The sequence below is a fragment of the Sphaeramia orbicularis genome, chromosome 3, assembly GCF_902148855.1.
Source record: "Sphaeramia orbicularis chromosome 3, fSphaOr1.1, whole genome shotgun sequence".
Lineage (NCBI taxonomy): Eukaryota > Metazoa > Chordata > Actinopteri > Kurtiformes > Apogonidae > Sphaeramia > Sphaeramia orbicularis.
In genome coordinates this window covers 9,245,391-9,264,283 of record NC_043959.1, presented here as the reverse complement: position 1 = coordinate 9,264,283, position 18,893 = coordinate 9,245,391, and positions in this window count along the sequence as shown.

The following is an 18,893-nucleotide window of genomic DNA, read 5'->3' as shown; positions in this document are numbered from 1 at the left end:
GATAGCGTGTATATATAGTATGAATATTAGAGTTTGGATGGTGTTTATATAGTTTGAATACTAGAGTTTGGATGGTGTTTATATAGTTTGAATATTAGAGTTTGGATAGCGTTTATATAGTTTGAATACTAGAGTTTGGATAGCGTTTATATAGTTTGAATACTAGAGTTTGGATAGCGTTTATATAGTTTGAATATTAGTGTTTGGATAGCGTTTATATAGTATGAAAATTAGATTTTGGATAGCGTTTATATAGTTTGAATACTGGAGTTTGGATAGCGTTCATATCGTTTGAATACTAGAGTTTGAATAGCATTTATATAGTTTGAATACTGGAGTTTGGATAGCGTTTATATAGTTTGAATACTAGAGTTTGGATAGCATTTATATAGTTTGAATATTAGAGTTTGGATAGCGTTTATATAGTTTGAATCATAGAGTTTGGATAGCGTTTATATAGTTTGAATACTAGAGTTTGGATAGCGTTTATATAGTATGAATATTAGAGTTTGGATAGTGTTTATATCGTTCGAATACTAGAGTTTGGATAGAGTGTATATATAGTATGAATATTAGAGTTTGGATGGCATTTATATCGTTCGAATACTAGAGTTTGGATAGCGTGTATATATAGCTTGAATATTAGAGTTTGGATAGCGTTTATATCGTTCGAATACTAGAGTTTGGATAGCGTTTATATATAGCTTGAATATTAGAGTTTGGATAGTGTTTATATATAGCTTGAATATTAGAGTTTGGATAGCGTTTATATAGTTTGAATATTAGAGTTTGGATAGCGTTTATATAGTTTGAATACTAGAGTTTGGATAGCGTTTATATAGTTTGAATACTAGAGTTTGGATAGCATTTATATAGTATGAATATTAGAGTTTGGATAGCGTTTATATCGTTCGAATACTAGAGTTTGGATAGCGTGTATATATAGCTTGAATATTAGAGTTTGGATAGCGTTTATATAGTTTGAATACTAGAGTTTGGATAGCGTTTATATAGTTTGAATACTAGAGTTTGAATAATAATAAGCAGCATGAAAGTGTTTTTATTGCTTTGTATTTATTGTTGTCATATCACTTTCTGATATTAAGTTTTAAATACCTGTTTCGTTGCTTAAAAAATTAAAAGCATGGTGTCCGGCTGAGTGGACATTTTTGTTGTAACTCCTGAAAAAAACCAACAAACAAACAAAATTAAAAAAAAAAAAAAAAAAACAGAACTGGATCATTTTTTTTTCCTGACTAAAGAAGAATAAAAACACTCAGAAAAAATATCTGGAGTAAGGTTCTCATAATTCATGCATGAAAGGGTTCATATAGATTTAAAATGAATGATATTGAATCATGAGAAATCCACAGAAATCCTGTGATTAATCTGATTACAAATTTTAACCATTAGACAGCACTAGTATATATAGATATGTTGGTATAATTGCTGTTTTCTGGATTGTTTTCCACTTATATTCCTAAACCCACTCTGTTTTTTTCCAAAGTTCTAATAGTTTGGGATTTTTCATTGTTGTTTAGTTTTATTTAGTTCTGACTTTTTTTTCTCTAATTCAGTTTGTTTTAATTCATTTTTAGAGCAGGTTTGCAACTTTTTATTACTTTTCATTTTTTTCTAAATGCTTAGTTTTAGTATTAATTATACAGGGTGGGGAAGCAAAATTTACAATGAACATTTAGTTGTTTTTTCTCAGCAGGCACTACGTCAGTTGTTTTGAAACCAAACATATACTGATGTCATAATCATACCTAACACTATTATCCATACCTTTTCAGAAACTTTTGCCCATATGAGTAATCAGGAAAGCAAACGTCAAAGAGTGTGTGATTTGCTGAATGCACTCGTCACACCAAAGGAGATTTCAAAAATAGTTGGAGTGTCCATAAAGACTGTTTATAATGGAAAGAAGAGAATGACTATGAGCAAAACTATTACGAGAAAGTCTGGAAGATACTATTAAAGAAGAATGGGAGAAGTTGTCACCCCAATATTTGAGGAACACTTGCGCAAGTTTCAGGAAGCGTGTGAAGGCAGTTATTGAGAAAGAAGGAGGACACATAGAATAAAAACATTTTCTATTATGTCAATTTTCTTGTGGCAAATAAATTCTCATGACTTTCAATAAACTAACTGGTCATACACTGTCTTTCAATCCCTGCCTCAAAACATTGTAAATTTTGCTTCCCCACCCTTTAGTTTTGTCGTATTTTTTCTCTTCTTCTCTGTCATCGTATTCAAATAAATCCCAGACAGGACTCTGCTGCTTTCTCCCAGCTTTAGGGTACGTTTACATGGCAACACTCCGCAAAGATTTCTCCTTTGCGTTATAAAATCATTCCGCGTTAAGACGAAGCCGCTATGATAACGATCTGCATTAACATGAGTCCGCGAGGACGGCTGAATACGCTGTAGTGGTCATGCCAGACCAGTAGCTGGCGATGTAGAGCTGTAGTGAAACAGTGGCGGTAAAACACGTGCCTGCGCACAAACGATTTCCGGTTTAGACAGCCTTTAAATGAGGAGAAGAAGAAGAGGCGGACAACACTATTTACAAACAACAATGGCGAGTGGTCGTACAAAGACGCAGGACTTCTTTGTCTGGACAGACGAGCTGAGCACAGTTAGCAGCACGTATGTTGTTCTGAAACCGGCCATTGTTGTTGTGGTTGTTCCTTCTTTTTCTGCAGCTTTATTGTGTCATAGAGGCTGGCAAACCAGCTAGGAGGCGCATTACCGCCACCAACTGGCCTGGAGTGGGTTAACTGGCGGTTCTTGGCTGCACGCGCATGCGGTGACGTCATATTTTACCCCGGAACGCTCCGATTCGCATTAACACGGAGCTGGAATGCGGAGCGTATCGATAACGTTCCACCCTGGACCCTGGTATCAAAAGTTTCCGGATTCAGGCACTCTAGGCACCGTTTCCATGTTAACAGAAGGCTAATCCGCCATGAAATCTTCCCGGAGTCGACTGAATCCTACGCCGTGTAAACGGCCCTTTAGTCTGCATGTTTCCAGGTAGAGTGGGGACCAGAGGACGACTGGAAACCACAAGTGATGAGAAGTGAAGGACCGTTAAATATCATTTGGTGCCGCTAGATAAAATTGCTCAAGGGAAACAAATCAATTTCATAATCAATCTGACATTGACAAAGATGAAAACGAAGGGAATTTTATCCATATCTTTTTTTTTTTTTTTTTTATAAATTTTAGTTAGTTTTATAAGCACACAATACAGTTACAGTTATTGTTTTTTTCTTTTAATTAGTTTTTATTTATTTCAGTTAACGAAAATGTTTTTACCATTGTAGTTTTTGTCATTTCGTTAGTTTTCATTAGTGATAATAACCTTGACCCTGACCCTCAACCCTCAGTTTGACACATCGATTCAGGTTGGATGGGGGCCTAAAAACGGCGTGAACATACAGAAAGCTCAGAAGGGAATCTATAGTTGTGGAAAAAATTATTAGACCATCAAAAGTCATCAAAAACAATGGTTATGCAATCAAGTACCAACTCCTGTGTGTATCATGTGACTAAAAGACAGATAGTTTTTATTTATTTCAGTTATGAAAATGTTTTTACAATCCTAGTTTTTATCATTTCGTTAGTTTTCGTTAACGATAATAACCTTGGTTTTTTTCCCTCCTCCTCCACTGAGACCCTCCGACAACACGCATAAACTCATCAGAGCAGGGTTCAACGGCATGTTAATTTCATCAAGTGGGTAAATTTATGGAGCCCATAAAGCCGCCGGCCTTCAGATGTTCCAGCTTCAAGGATTGGCTCTAATGTTACGGTGGCCTTCTCAAAGGCATGTGAAAAGCAGCACAGGGGCACTGAAGAGAGCCGCCTTATCAGGTTTATGTGGGGCTAATTACAGAAGTGGGAGACAGACTCACGATCGGGGGGGATGGTAATATCATTAGCATCAAGGAAAAAGGAGGAGCAGGGTGTGCGGGTTGAAGTGTGCTCTGTGACCGAGCAATTCTGGCTGGATTGTATAAATGCCAGAAGGTAATGAAAAATGCAAGTGGGTGGCAGGAGATCCAGTCCTTCTCAGGTGTCTGCGCTTCTCACCAGATCAGAATAGCCTAATTAGGATAAATTATTAATCAGGATTGTTTTTCTCCCTGCTAGTTTTACAGATAGGACATTCAATACGAACAAACCGTGTCTGTTCCGTAAAGTCAGAGATGGAGCAAAAATAAGTGAACACATCAGGAAAGACCCACAGAACAGTCTGCAGCTAAAAGAAAAACCTGAAACCGTCTATTAGTAACTGACTCGCAACAGTTCTTTTAATTAACCCTTTCATGCATGAATTACACTGGGTTACAAAAAAAATGTTCTTTGCAAGTTGTCTAGGTTTTTTCAACTGAATTAGGACCATTTTTGCACCGCTAAATCCAAAAATAACATGTGTTTTTCTCAATCAGGTCAGGTTTTTTTGCTAATTTGATTTTGAAAAATTTGATCTTCTCACAAAATACAGGGTGACACAAAAAAAAGGGAACTTTTTAACAATCCAATAAAACCAAGTGTGATGGAAGAAAAATATTTTATTCATAGTAATTGAAACCTTAAAACATGCCATTTAAGAAACAATGATGGAATTTTCATTTTTTTAAATTACAGGGTGACCCAAAAAAACGGGAATTTTTGAAGTGCGTATTGGCAGACATGAGCAAGTGGCAGCACTGCGAGACAGTGACCTTGAGCAAGTAAACACACCCCCATTAGTAACCATTGGCGGATGTGAGAATTGTTCGGTGATCTCAAGATTTGGTAACGTTCCCTGGCCCCCTACATCGCCAGATTTGTCCGTTTGTGATTTTTTCTTGTGGGCTATCTCTACCATACCATACCATACCATACCATACCATACCATACCAACTTTATTTATAAAGCACTTTAAGAACTTTACAGCTGGCCAAAGTGCTGTACACCAAACATAAAACAAGGAATTAAATAAGTAAATAAAACTAGTGAAAACACAGGGTGTTAAGTGGGCTAAGAACAACACAATACAAACATAAAAACAAAGACAAGTTAAAATCTGTTAAAAACAGCATTAACAAAAAAAAACAAAAAAAACAACAGACATGTCACTCACTGATTAAAAGCTAATGAGAAAAAGTGCGTTTTTAAATGTGATTTAAAGACAGGTAGAGACTGAGCCTGTCTAACATCTAAGGGCAACTGGTTCCACAACTTTGGGGCGGCAACAGAAAAGGCACGGTCCCCACAAAGCTTCTTTTTAGTTTTTGGAACCACAAGCTGCAGCTGATCTGCTGACCTGAGAGCACGAGAGGGGGCATAGGGGTGGATCAGGTCGGACAGGTAGGAGGGGGCAAGGCCATTCAAACATTTAAAAACAAATAGAAGAATTTTAAAATCAACTCTAAAACGCACTGGCAACATGGCGAGTAAAGTGTCCAGAGTAAAGTGTACACGACTCGACCAAGAACTCTGGATGAGTTAAAACAGAGAATTCAGGATGAAATTCACAGTATCCCAGCTGAGATGTTGCAGCGGTCAATGAGGAATCTCAACAGCAGATTTCAAGAATGCATTCGTACAGGAGGATGCCATCTACAGGAAGTAATTTTTAAAAAAGGAAAATTCCATCATTGTTTCTTAAATGGCATGTTTTAAGGTTTCAATTACTATGAATAAAATATTTTTCTTCCATCACTCTTGGTTTTACTGGATTGTAAAAAAGTTCCTGTTTTTTTGTGTCACCCTGTATAATAATTAATACCAAAATAAGATTGGTAAGCACACTTTATGAAACTTGTGACTTGATTCCTGTTAGGTACAATGGTGTATTCACAGGGCTCAAAATTAACTTTTTGACCTAGGAGCACTGTGCTCCTAACCCTAAACAGTTAGGAGCACAGGCTAAAATCTGGGCGCACCACTATTATATAAAAAATTTGGAGAACAAGCAAAACTCTTGGCCATACCAAGTAATATTCCTATATGTATTTAAGCAATGTTAACAACCTAGAATAAAGTATTTGAATAGAGTATGAAAGAAAAAGCTTACATTGACACAGGTGCAAAACAATTGTCAATGTGTTGTATATACTTTAGTTGGTTCTTGGAGAAGAAAGACGAATCACACCATTATTTGCAACAACCAACTTTTTTTATTTCATGGCCTAAAGGCCCTTAGTCACTGTGGTCTACACCACGCCTGAAGTCAAGTCAAACTTTTGACGAATCATGTACACGTCTGGATACCGCTTGTTGTTTATTCATTAGCCCCTCGATTCGCTGGTTACGGTCAGCTGATCGTGTAGCAAGTTGATTCGCGCAACATGATCATCTGACTTGCAGGATACATTACGTCATGGGAAAATACTTGGAACAACGCCAGCGCTACTAACTGGGTTTGGCGGGAGATTGTTTCAAACGTCGGTGGAGTTATTTGATCCCTTTGTTTATGCCGCCTGCGCACGCGAGGGGGCGGGGACTAGATTTTCCGCTTCAGTCAGCGGGGCGTGGAGCTTGTTTATTTTCAGCAGACGAGTTACTTCTGCAGCCATTGTTCTTGGCGCACGTATTAATTTTCGCTCATTTTTTTATTGGCGCACCATGCGATCGTCATCTCAAAAACAGTCGCACTACCGAAATTCTCAGGCGCATGCGACCGTAATTCAGTCGCAGTCACGAGCCCTGAATTCACCGCAGATGTAGCAGAATACGTCAGGGTTATTTTTGCAAGATCTTCTAGTCGAAGCCATTTCATTCACCTGTAATATTAAAAAAAACATTAATCATAAATTGGCAAAAGTAAAATCTTCAGAACTTGTTTATTGCAAGAAATATGAAAGAATTTTGTAACATATGATGTGAAAATGCCCATAAATGTAAGCAAAAATGTTAAAAAGCCAATATGTAGCATAGTTCAGAAAGTTGGCCTGATTGAGCAAAATTAATGTGATTTTTGGATTCAGCACACCAAAATTATTCTAAATCAGCTCAAAAAACTTAAACAATAAATTTATTGTTGACCAGTGTTATGAGAACCTTACTCCAGATATTTTTTCTGAGTGTTTTTATTCCTCTTTAGGCATGAAAAAACAATATGATCCAGTTCTTTTTTTTTTTATTTGTTTGTTTGTTTTTTCAGGAGTTACAAAAATGTCCATTCAGTCGGACACCATGCTTTTAATTTTTTAAGCAACGAAACATGTATTTAAAACTTAATTTCAGAAAGTGATATGGAAAACGATGCAATAAAAACATTTTTATGCCGCTTATTAGATAATTTCCCACATTTTAAGATATTCTAATACTAGTTATTATTCACTTCATAGAGATAATAGGCAAAAAAAAAAAAATGTTTTGTTTGTTGATTTACACTCAAACATATTTGTGCAGATCAGGTTTATCAAGAACATAAAGTTACATTAATGGTATGAATGTAAGTGTATGGGATGGTGCATAAGCGTCCACTGTGTTGGCTGATATGGAACTAAAACAACAAAACCCATGAATATAGAAGAGAACAGCTGGAGAACAACTGTCCACTGGAGTGACCACTATGCATGAAAGGGTTAATGAATTCTGCACAGTGTCTTTTAACCACGCTGCATGTTTTAATAATAATAATAATAATAATAATACATCACACTTATATAGCGCTTTTTTGGACACTCAATGACGCTTCGCAGACAAACAAAACAAAAAGAACAAAGAAAAATAGGACCAATGGCCGTGTAGCTTACTGGCCAAATTAAAAGCTTTGGGAAATGCATCCAGATGCCATTTATTATCATCCAGACAAAGCCTGCACCACCATGGAGAAATGAGGAAACAAGAATGTTGAAAAGAAAATGCAGGATGGCGGAAAGAAAATGGAGGAAGAACAAAATAACAATAAACCGTCAGTTATTCTTGGAACAACTTCCAATTTACAACAAGGCAGTCAGACAAGCCAGAAACACATACTTCGCCGATATAATTTCCTCACACAAAAATAGTCCCCAACTCCTTTTCTCCACAACTGATCATTTAATTAATCCAGATATCACCAGGCAGGTTATGGAGGGACTTGTAGGTGAGGAGGAGGAGCTTGTATTGGATGAGGTCTAGTACGGGGGGGGGGAGCTGTTTGAGAATGGGGGTGATCTGGTCTCTGGAGCGGGTGCGAGTGTGTGTGTGTGTGTGTGTGTGTGTGTGTGTGGGGGGGATTCTGGATATATTACAGTTTTTGGAGATGGGAGGAGGGCAGACCATACAGGAGGATACTGCAGTAATGGAGTCTGGAGGTGATGAATGCATGAATGAGGATTTCAGCAGCGGACTGTGAGAGGGAGGGGCGGACACGGGTGATGTTTGGGAGGTGGAAAAAGGATGTTTTGGTCATGTGACTGCTGTGCATTTTGAATGAGAGGGCGGAGTCCATGATAAAACCGAGGTTGCGTACAGAAGGGGAGGGGCTAACTGTGTGAGCATCAGTGAGGAGGGAGATGTTCTGAGCTGGGGGGGGTGGGGTGGGGGGGGCTTTGGGACCAGTGATGAGAAGTTCTGTTTTATTACTGTTTCTGATCCATCCACTGCAGCAGCTCCTAAACTGTGGAATGATCTGCCTGTCCATATCAGACAGACCTCCTCTGTCTGTTTTTACAGGGTGAGTCAGAAAAAACGCTCTTTCCATTTAAAGAAATTGTACTGCTAAAACGGAAACACTGATTTTTCTTTTGACCATACAGTCATATTGATGTGGTTATTGAGCATGTCTGCTGATGTAGTCATAGATTTATTGCATTGCATAAGAGAGAGAAGGTCCATTGTTTATTGGGCACTGAAATACCTGCCAACACAATGTATGCCACAGTGAACAAACTTGAAATTGACAACAATTACAGGAGTCGGGGCTTTGCTTTCACACTCAGGACATAGGCCTACATGACAGTGCCCAGGGAGTTTTCATCATGGCAAGACCACAGTTTATGGATGTGCAGAGAGCTTTCATGGTGACAAAATTCTCCCCGATCCCCGGACTTGACCCCCCTTGATTTTTTCTTGTGGGGGTATCTTAAAAACCGTGTGTATCAGACTGTTCCACAAACTCTTCAGGAACTCCGAAATCGCATCACGGCTGAAATCCAAGCCCTACGACGAACACGAATGGTGAGAAGAGCTGTGTTAGAGATGCGACAACGAGCACAGATTTGCATCAATCTGAATGGTAGCCAGGTTGAAGGTCATGCCGGACGACTTCGTTGAGACAAAACATTTTGATGGCGAGTAAACATGCTGTAATGGTTGACAATTTCAATTTCATTCACGGTGGCATAAACTGTGTTGGCAGATATTTCGGTGCACAATAAACAATGGACTTTCCCTCTGTTATGCTATGCCATAAATCAATGATTCAATCTCCAGACATGCTCAATAACCACATCAATATGACTGTATAATCAAAAGAAAAATAAGCATTTCCATTTCAGTGTTACAATTTCTTTAAATGAAAAGAGCGTTTTTTCTGACTCACCCTGTACAGCCCTTCTTTTCTCCTTGGGTTTTGAAACCATGTGAGATGTTTGAAGGAATTATCTTTATTCTATTGTTTTTATCTGATAGTGGTTTATTGTTCTTATTTATCCATTCTATTTATTTGTTTATTTTATTTATATTGTTTTTAACTGTATGGCTCTTTAATCTATTCTAGTATTTCATTCTTTGTATTTGGGTTTTATTTATTCTTCTGTATAGCACTTTTTTTTTTCTTTTGTACAGTTTCTGTCTTTAAATCTATTCTGTATTTTATACTTCTATTTTGGTTTTAATTTTTCTTCTGTACAGCACTTTGGTCCACTGCAGTTGTTTTAAAGTGATTTACAAATAAAGTTGCATTGGATTGGATCCAGGTTTATGTTTCAAATACCTGCAGTGGTCACTCAGAAAGCTCAACAGACCTCAGATCTGCACGTTCCAAACTACTATCAAACCACAAACACTAAGGACTGTTGTTCTATCAGTTGGATTCACTCGTCAGTTTATCCGGTAGCCAGTGAACAAACACTTGGGTTTCCACTTCTTATCAGTAAAGGTGGTTTGACAATAACAAAGAGTGCAGGGAAAGTGATTAGAGGAAAAAGAAAAAAGATGGAACAGTGGTATTTAACACTTATGCTGGATCTGGCAACCTCTAGTCTGGGGGGGGGGGGGGTACCACACTGTACAGTATTTTGAATGTGATTGCAGGACCAGTTTTGGCCACAAAACTGCCTCCTATGAGGATGACTGCTATCCTTTACAAGGCGAATTCCAGCTCCTTTCCTCTGGACGGAGGTTCTTAGTCCCAAGGTTCAGGACACAGCGTTTATAAAAACAGCTTTGTTCCTGTCACCATCACTGAGCTCAAGAAGAAATAGTGACATTGCACTTTATTTACTTATTTTAGTTATTTATTCCATTTCTTTGCTGTATTTATTATTATTGTGACTTCAAATTTTTAAATTTTATGTTCTTATCCTGGTTTTTATCCCGGATTGTTTTTATCTTTTCTGGTTTTTATTGTGTTCTATTGCATCTTGTTTTTTATTTATTTGATCTTATTTACAGGGTGGGGAAGCAAAATTTACAATATTTTGAGGCAGGGATTGAAAGACAGTGTATGACCACTTAGTTTATTGAAAGTCATGAGAATTTATTTGCCACAAGAAAATGTACATAATAGAAAATGTTTTTATTCTATGTGTCCTCCTTCTTTCTCAATAACTGCCTTCACACGCTTCCTGAAACTTGCGCAAGTGTTCCTCAAATATTCAGGTGACAACTTCTCCCATTCTTCTTTAATAGTATCTTCCAGACTTTCTCATAATAGTTTTGCTCATAGTCATTCTCTTCTTTCCATTATAAACAGTCTTTATTATGGACACTCCAACTATTTTTGAAATCTCCTTTGGTGTGACGAGTGCATTCAGCAAATCACACACTCTTTGACGTTTGCTTTCCTGATTACTCATATGGGCAAAAGTTTCTGAAAAGGTATGGATAATAGTGTTAGGTATGATTATGACATCAATATATGTTTGGTTTCAAAACAACTGACGTAGTGCCTGCTGAGAAAAAACAACTAAATGTTCATTGTAAATTTTGCTTCCCCACCCTGTATTTATTTTATTTTTTTACTTATCCATGCTGCTATACTGATGAATGGTGGAACACTGAGCACTTTTTGTCCTGTCTGTAAGCGTGATCAAGTACCTGTCTTACATGTTTAATGTATGTATTGTTGTAATACCAAAGCAATCACCTAGACTGCAAAACACATCTACCTACGGCTGCAAATAAAGTAACCTTGAACCTTGACATCTACAACCTGCTCCTTTAAGGCTGAATGAACTGGCTGTCGCTAGCACACGTACTAATTAGAGCCTGACCGATGTGGGACTTTTGGGGCCGATGCTGATATTGGGGGCTAAAAAAAAGAGCAGATATCCATTATATTGGCCGATATCTGATATTGGGCGATAACTGATATATTGGCCGATATATGAAATAAGAACACTGATCTACACAGGATATGATAATCTTATATTAGATAATTGTGAACAGGTGGATTAACAGTTGCATAAATCTTTGTTTATCTCACACTTTGTAACGTTGTTTTAAAAAGTGCTATATAAATAAAGCTTTACTTACTTACTTACACAGATAATTTACACAACTTTAAACCTCTGTACAATAGTCTGATATTAGACTAGTCTGGGACCTGTGGAACCACCTGTTGTAGATGTGGTAGTTTTTATACTGGGGAGAGCAGACTTTGGAATAACATGTGAGTCTATATTTTATACGTAGTGACATAAAAATTGTTTGGTAAATCATTCATTAAAATGTAAGTGACACCAAGCTTTAATGAGTCCAACTACAGAGCAAACTATGCCGTTACAAAAATAATTACAGCAAAAAATATTACTTACCACAAAATTATGTTTTCTTGGACGGACGGATGGAGTGGGGGGGGTTAGCGGTCTGTGATTCTGTGATTGTGTGTGTGGGGTCGGAGCAGAAGTGAAAGTGAAACTGACATGCTTCACTGATCCTCTGACTCTCTGGGCAGCGCACACACACACACACACGCACACACACACACACACACAGGAGCAGAGAGCGACAGAATCTCCGCAGCAAAAAACTTAATAAATTGGTTACATATTGGCCGATGTTGATTAATCGGTGATACGCTATAATCGGCCCGATTAATCTGCAGGCCAATTAATCAGTTGGGCTCTAGTGCTAATATTAGCATCAGTTAGCTTACTGGCCAATGTTAACTGCTGCAGCCATTGGACAACAGCTCATGTTTGCTGCCGTTATAAAATGTTTCTAATTAATTGATGCTGCAGTTAGTTTGTTAACCAATATTAGCTGCTGTTACAAAAGGCTGCTAACTATTTTTTAGCTCTAGTTAGCTGACTAATGTCGCGTTTCCACTATGTGGCACTGGCTCAACTCGACTCAACTCGGTCTTTTTGCGTTTCCATTATGAAAAAGGACCTGGAATCTGGTACCCGGTACTAGTTTTTTGGTATCACCTCCGCTGAGGTTGCAGGACTGGGGACCAGATACTAAAAGGTGATGTGTAAACAGTGCAGACCACTGATTGGTCAGAGTCGTCTCTGTGACCCGCCTTTTTACAAAAAACAGATGCAGAAGTTTACAGTAAATATGTGGGTAGGTGAATCCACATGATGACAGTCTGTAAAACTACACCATGGTTTGTCCAGGAGGTTCAGACGTAAAAATTTAGCATGAGTTTGATGAGACAACAGGCAATGAGCAAGTTTATCAGCAACTCTGAGCAGACGACACGGAAGTAACGCACTGCATCGCTATGACGACCAGGTACTGTAAAGTGGGTAGTATCCGGGAATGGAAACGGTCTGGAATAGGACCTGGTACCAGAGTCGAGCCGGTTCCACGTAGTGGAAATGCGGCATAAGTTATGTTAGTTGCTGCTATAAAAGCTCAGTCAAGGTCAAGGGTATCTGTACACCATGATTACAACAACACAAAGTGCCCAAAGTGCTGTACAAAGATATAGGCAAACATACAAGACATGATAAAACCAGTAAAAATACGTAGATATATAAGATATACTAAAACTGATAAAAACAGACACACAATATTAGGATAAATAGTATCTAAAAACACGACCAGAAGATAACATAAATACAAGTCACACACTTGTATTAAAAGCCAGTGTAAATAGGTGCCTGTTTAAAACAGATGTACAGTGTTCCAGAGCCTTGGACCTGAACACAAAAGGTTGTGACACCTTCAGTCTTCACATCTAAAACCAGGCCATTTGAGGATGGTGGACTGCAGTTAAAAGCTCTGGACGGTAAGGAGGTGCCAAACCATTTAGGCTTTAAAGTATACAAATAAAATCTTAAGCAGGATCCTGTACGTGACAGGAAGCCAGTTCAAAAATGCTGTGGTCTGCATTTGATCATCTGCAGCCCGTGGACAGAGGACTGGTCTATCCCATAATACAATGGATTACAATAATCGACTTGAGAAGCTAATATTAATTAAAAAAAAAAAAATCCTGCATTGGATATGAGGAAATAAATAAGAATTTCAATTCTCACAACTACTGAACCAAACCAACATTTATATTAATTTCGTATCCATTTCCCAGAAACTTCATCAATTTACAAACAAATACTGTTGACAGAAGGACCTAGTGTTTTCACACTTGGAACAAAGGTTTCTGGTTATTAACAGTGAACAACTAATGGACTCGCTCCTTCAAATCTGCGATCTCTGACAGCAGTGTCGTGTTCATTTCTGTAAGAACCACTTGTAGTGTATTTTTCGTGCATGTGCAGTAGTGACTTCATTTTCCGTGTCACACTTGTAAACACTGCATACATTCACTCCAAAATATATGTGATATTATGAATCATGTTCATATGCTCTCTCTTTAAAGTGAGATTTACAGCGACAACATGGCAGATAAATGTTGAACGTGTTAAAGCTGCAGTGAAGATTAGACACCGTTATAAAAGAACACGACAGAGGCAGAAGGAGACCAACTACCCACATGTTCCACACTAAAACACACTGGCTTTTGACTTTTAACTGGACATTTTCTGGTGTCATGGAATAACACATCCATATTACATACATTTTAAACTCACTTTATTTTTATTACTACTTCTTTGTAAATACATATTCGTGCTTTGTTTACTATGCTGCTGTGTGCGGTCTGTTTCCTTTGCTCCAGTTTCACCTCAGGGATCCACAAAGTGTTATCTTTAAAACACAAACTGCACAAATAAAGGATATTAAACCATTTACTTCTATGTGCATCTTCCTTTCACTTCTCTACTTAGTTTGCAGTCTTTGTTTTAGTAATAGAAGTAAAGAAACGAAAAACACCAAGTTTAAGAAAAATGCTTTTATTTTTTACACCTTTAAAAAGCAACATTTTAAAGCACAAAGATTTCACTCTGTATATAAACGCTTCTGTCCTTCGACTAAAAACTGGTCGCAGTTGCACATTGTGCTTGGATTGCAAAGTGTGTCCAGCTGCTCTGGGTCTCCTGCCATGTCCCGACCCCAGTAAACATTTTATTGCATAAATCACATCTGACCTGCAAGGTCATAAGTTGAAGTCTTTAACAAAAAAGTGGAAAAGACAGAAAAAATAGCACTAATATGAGAAAAAAGAAGCATTCTATAGCTCTTACACAGTGAACAATAATAGCAGCTTTCTGAATGAAGGCGTTGCACATTGTCCTGAAAAGAAGAAATAAAAGTGAACCAAATAAACATGACTGTAAATGGCAGTTGTGCTTCTGTCTATCTAGCAAAACATCTTCTGGAAATGAGTCGAACTAATGATGAATGATGCAAACACACAAACCCACAAAGAATAACTGAAGCAGAAACTGCAGCTATTGGATCATTTCCTTTTAGAACAGTAGCAGACTAAATGCTAATCTCTAGTTGCACATATTCCCCTTTTACGATAAGCAAGGTTTACATTATGTTTTCGCTAGAATCTATTCGATCTACATCTGCAGACGTTCCTCTAAGGCAGTGTGTCTTTGTGACATCCATGAAGAGGCTTGACGTCATTAAATGCTCAAAATGGAAACTGGTTTGCAGAGAAATACATAAGAAAGTTCAAACTTTGGTATAAAAATCAAAAGGAGATTTAAACATATACAGGATTTCCTGAATAACCCATTAACATACAGTATTTAACCTGTCAAATGGATCAATTATGCAAGGATTCATGGGAAAAAAAACATATGAACAAAAAGATCAGCAAACACATCATCTGTAAATATGCAGTTGTTAATCTTTTGTGGGAAATTCTAACAACTTTTTAACTAGAATATTGACATATTTTCTTAAATCCAAAGTTTGTTGTGTGTATGTCTTGTACGTAAACAGAAAAATATTTAGTTGTGGTGTAAAGAGTCACAAATGAACATTTTATCGGAACAGTTCACCTACAGTGAGTTTGTGTAACATTTCAACAATTTAGGTTCAATATGATGTGTGTGGATTTCATTTCACCTTAATTTTAATGAATTAAAACATCGGCTTAAATACTGAAATTGTCTTGTATGAAGCAAAACATCTGCCAAAGGGGTCCCCACATGCTACTTGGATTTATTATGACCACAATAAATGTCAAATCACTGGGGGAAAAAAAAAAAAAAAAAAGGAAAAATGCCTAAAGTTCAGCAAACTGTGCTTCTGATAAACAAGAACGGTTAAACTGACTGAGAGGATTCACTCTTAGGATGGTTTTACATCTGGAAGTCTGACCCAAGGCTCATGTTTTGTTTTAACATTGTTTAAACAGTTCATTCAAATACATTGTGTCATCATCATCATCATCGTCATCCCTTTATGAATGACCACATGTTCGATCTTTACATCCAGAACGTGTTTTCATGCTGTACGTGAATGGAACCGTGGCTCTGTTTGATCAGACCAACACATTTGGTTCAGAACAAACAGTCAAATCCAAATGAAATGGGGCAGAAACTATATTGTCTCTCTGCTGGGATAGTAGATCAATATCAGCTGGACTGTCATCCAGACAAAGATTTTCTAAAAAGGACAGTGTTTCAAATGAAAAAATGCTTTGTATATTTTTTATTTTATTTCATTTTTTTTTTAATAAAAAAATATGATTAAATAAATCACTAATGAGGCCTGTCTTAAAATGAATTTTTGGAGGGTAGAATTTGTTGCAAAGCAGGATTAAGGCTACATTCTAGATAAAAAAAAACAAAAACATTTTGAGAATTAACTGATAATATCACAAGAACAAAGTTGTCATTTTTTTGGAAAAATGTCAACATATTACAAGACTAAATGAAAATAAATAATCAAAAATCTAAATAAAAGTCTTACTTGTACAAGAAAAAACTCATACTTTAGTGGAAATATAAAACCAGTCGAGCACTTGTTTTAAAATCAAGAGCAAAACTGGGGTTGATGTAAAGCTGGAAACACTGGAAAGACTTTCCACGATTTAGCCGATCATTTTGACTAATAAAACTACACTAGGCAGCTTTAACTGAAGAATGACTTTATTCTTATACCATTTTTTCTTTAATTTTATTCTTGTAAAATTACTTTGTCTTCAGTTTATTACAGCTTCATTCTCATGATACTCTTGGGTTCTTAATTCAAATATTCCAACTTTATTCTTGAAATAGTTTGTTTTTATGTTTAGTGGCGGTCCTAAAATGTGACCGTTCACCAACAGAGAAACAGAAAACGGTGAACTGCTCAATCTGCACTAATAAACTATTCAAATGTTACAAATACTCCAGAAATTCCCCTCAGATCAAAAGTTTACTGACGACACTGTACTTTTAAGAGTACAGTGAAAAATGCAGTTTATCTCCAACATTAGAATCATATAGAAATCCCATTCTTTTCACAGTACGCAGAGGCAGACGGGAAAGGAAAACTTTTCTTATTTAACCCTCCGGTATCCGGGTGCGCCTTTTAGGCACACTGTGCACTTCGTTTTAAAAAACTTCATATTATTTTTCACAATTTAAATAAGGTTAGAATTCAAAAGTTGTTCATTTTTGCATGATCTTTAAAATTCTGGCTGCCAACTAAAATTTGCACATTGTAAACAAAAGAAAATTACAAGACTAGCATCTGTCTCCCAAGTGTGCCCAACACGCACTATTTCTTCCATTTGATATGTATGATTAGGGCTGACCTCGATTTACAAAAATAAAATCAAATTAGAGCAGAAAAATAAATCAATATATAATATTTAATAGTTTGATTTATAGGTGTGCATTTTTGGCTCACTTGGTGACAGATGCTAGTATTTTTGAACATTTGACCTAGCGCCAAAAATAATAATGCAAATTAACCAGTGTTGGAGTTAATCATTGACATATGCCAGGCTGCAAAAATCTAATAATATGTGATCCACTTTTTATGTAGTATATTGAAAAAAATAATTTTTTTGTGTTTTTTGCATCTAAAAAAATGGTTTGTTTACATTACAAACATGGCATTTAAAGGGTTAAAAAGTGTGACAGTTATAGAGTATTTGGTATTTTTATTTACAGCTCAAGTTGATGAAATAGAAAAAAGTGTAAAAGAATTAAAAATAAATTGTATGAAATTTTTTTTGACATTATTCCACAAGTGTGCCAAAAAGGCACACTTGGTGCTTAGTAAGGGTCTTGCCGGACGGAATACCGGAGGGTTAAGATAACACCAGCTTTATGAAATAACTGCAGAAGAATGGCCCTCAGCACCTTCAGAACCCCCATTAATAATCTTTAACACAAATGGATGAAAGCCTCATTGATGTGGAGGCTTTGGTTTGAGAGTGTGATGCCACTGATGCCACTGAACGCTGACTCATCTGTGACTAACTCCACACTATTAGCCCGGTGATTTGTTAGTGTCTGGCTGAGCATTTTTATTCATCGTACAGCAGTCCACCGGCCAGCACGCAGATTGGAAAAAAAAAAAAAAATGCTGCACCCATGACAGCTGAGAGGAGAAATGAGAACCTGTGTTGACACTTCATACCGAGCTTTACAACTGTCAGCGTTGTCTGTTTAAAATGTTCCTGTGGTGGTCGGCAGAACAGTGCCCCCCCCCCCCCCCCTCCAGCCCAGAATAAACAACACAGGCATCTCAACCAGCCAATAATCAGCACAATACACCAGGGGTCTCAAACATGCGGCCCAAACGGGGGCCAAATGCAGCCCGCCAAAAGTTCCAATCCAGCCACTGGGATGTTTTTGCACAGTCAAAATTCCACAGTCTTGAATTGAATTAAGCAAAAAAAAAAAAAAAAAAAAAAATTAGCTTGAATTAAGGAAAAAATGTTGAATTAAGCAAAAAAAAAATCTTAAATTTAGCAAAAAATCTTGAATTAAGCAAAAAATTTAGAATCAACAACTTCAAATTTTTGTCTTTCTTTTAGTGCAAAAATAACATTAAATTATGAAAATACTGACATTTCCAAACTCTCCTGTATCAATAAAATGTGAATAACCTGAACAAATATGAACAACCTGAAATGTCTAAAGAAAATTCAGCCCAGTTTGAACTCTTTTCTGCCTGTTCCTCAGTGTTTAGTGTCTTCGTAGATCTGATCCATAATGCACATGGACAAATGAGAAGTGAAGGCAGAATATTGTTAAAATTGCACTGATTTTTTAAAAAAGAATTTTCAGTTTTTTTCAGGTTATTCATATCTTTTTTGTTTGGATAGTTTATAAAAGTAAGTATTTTCATAATTTGTTTTTTTTCCTTTACATTAAAACACAGACAAAAATTTGGAGCTGTCATTATTTATATATTTTTATGTTATTATTTTA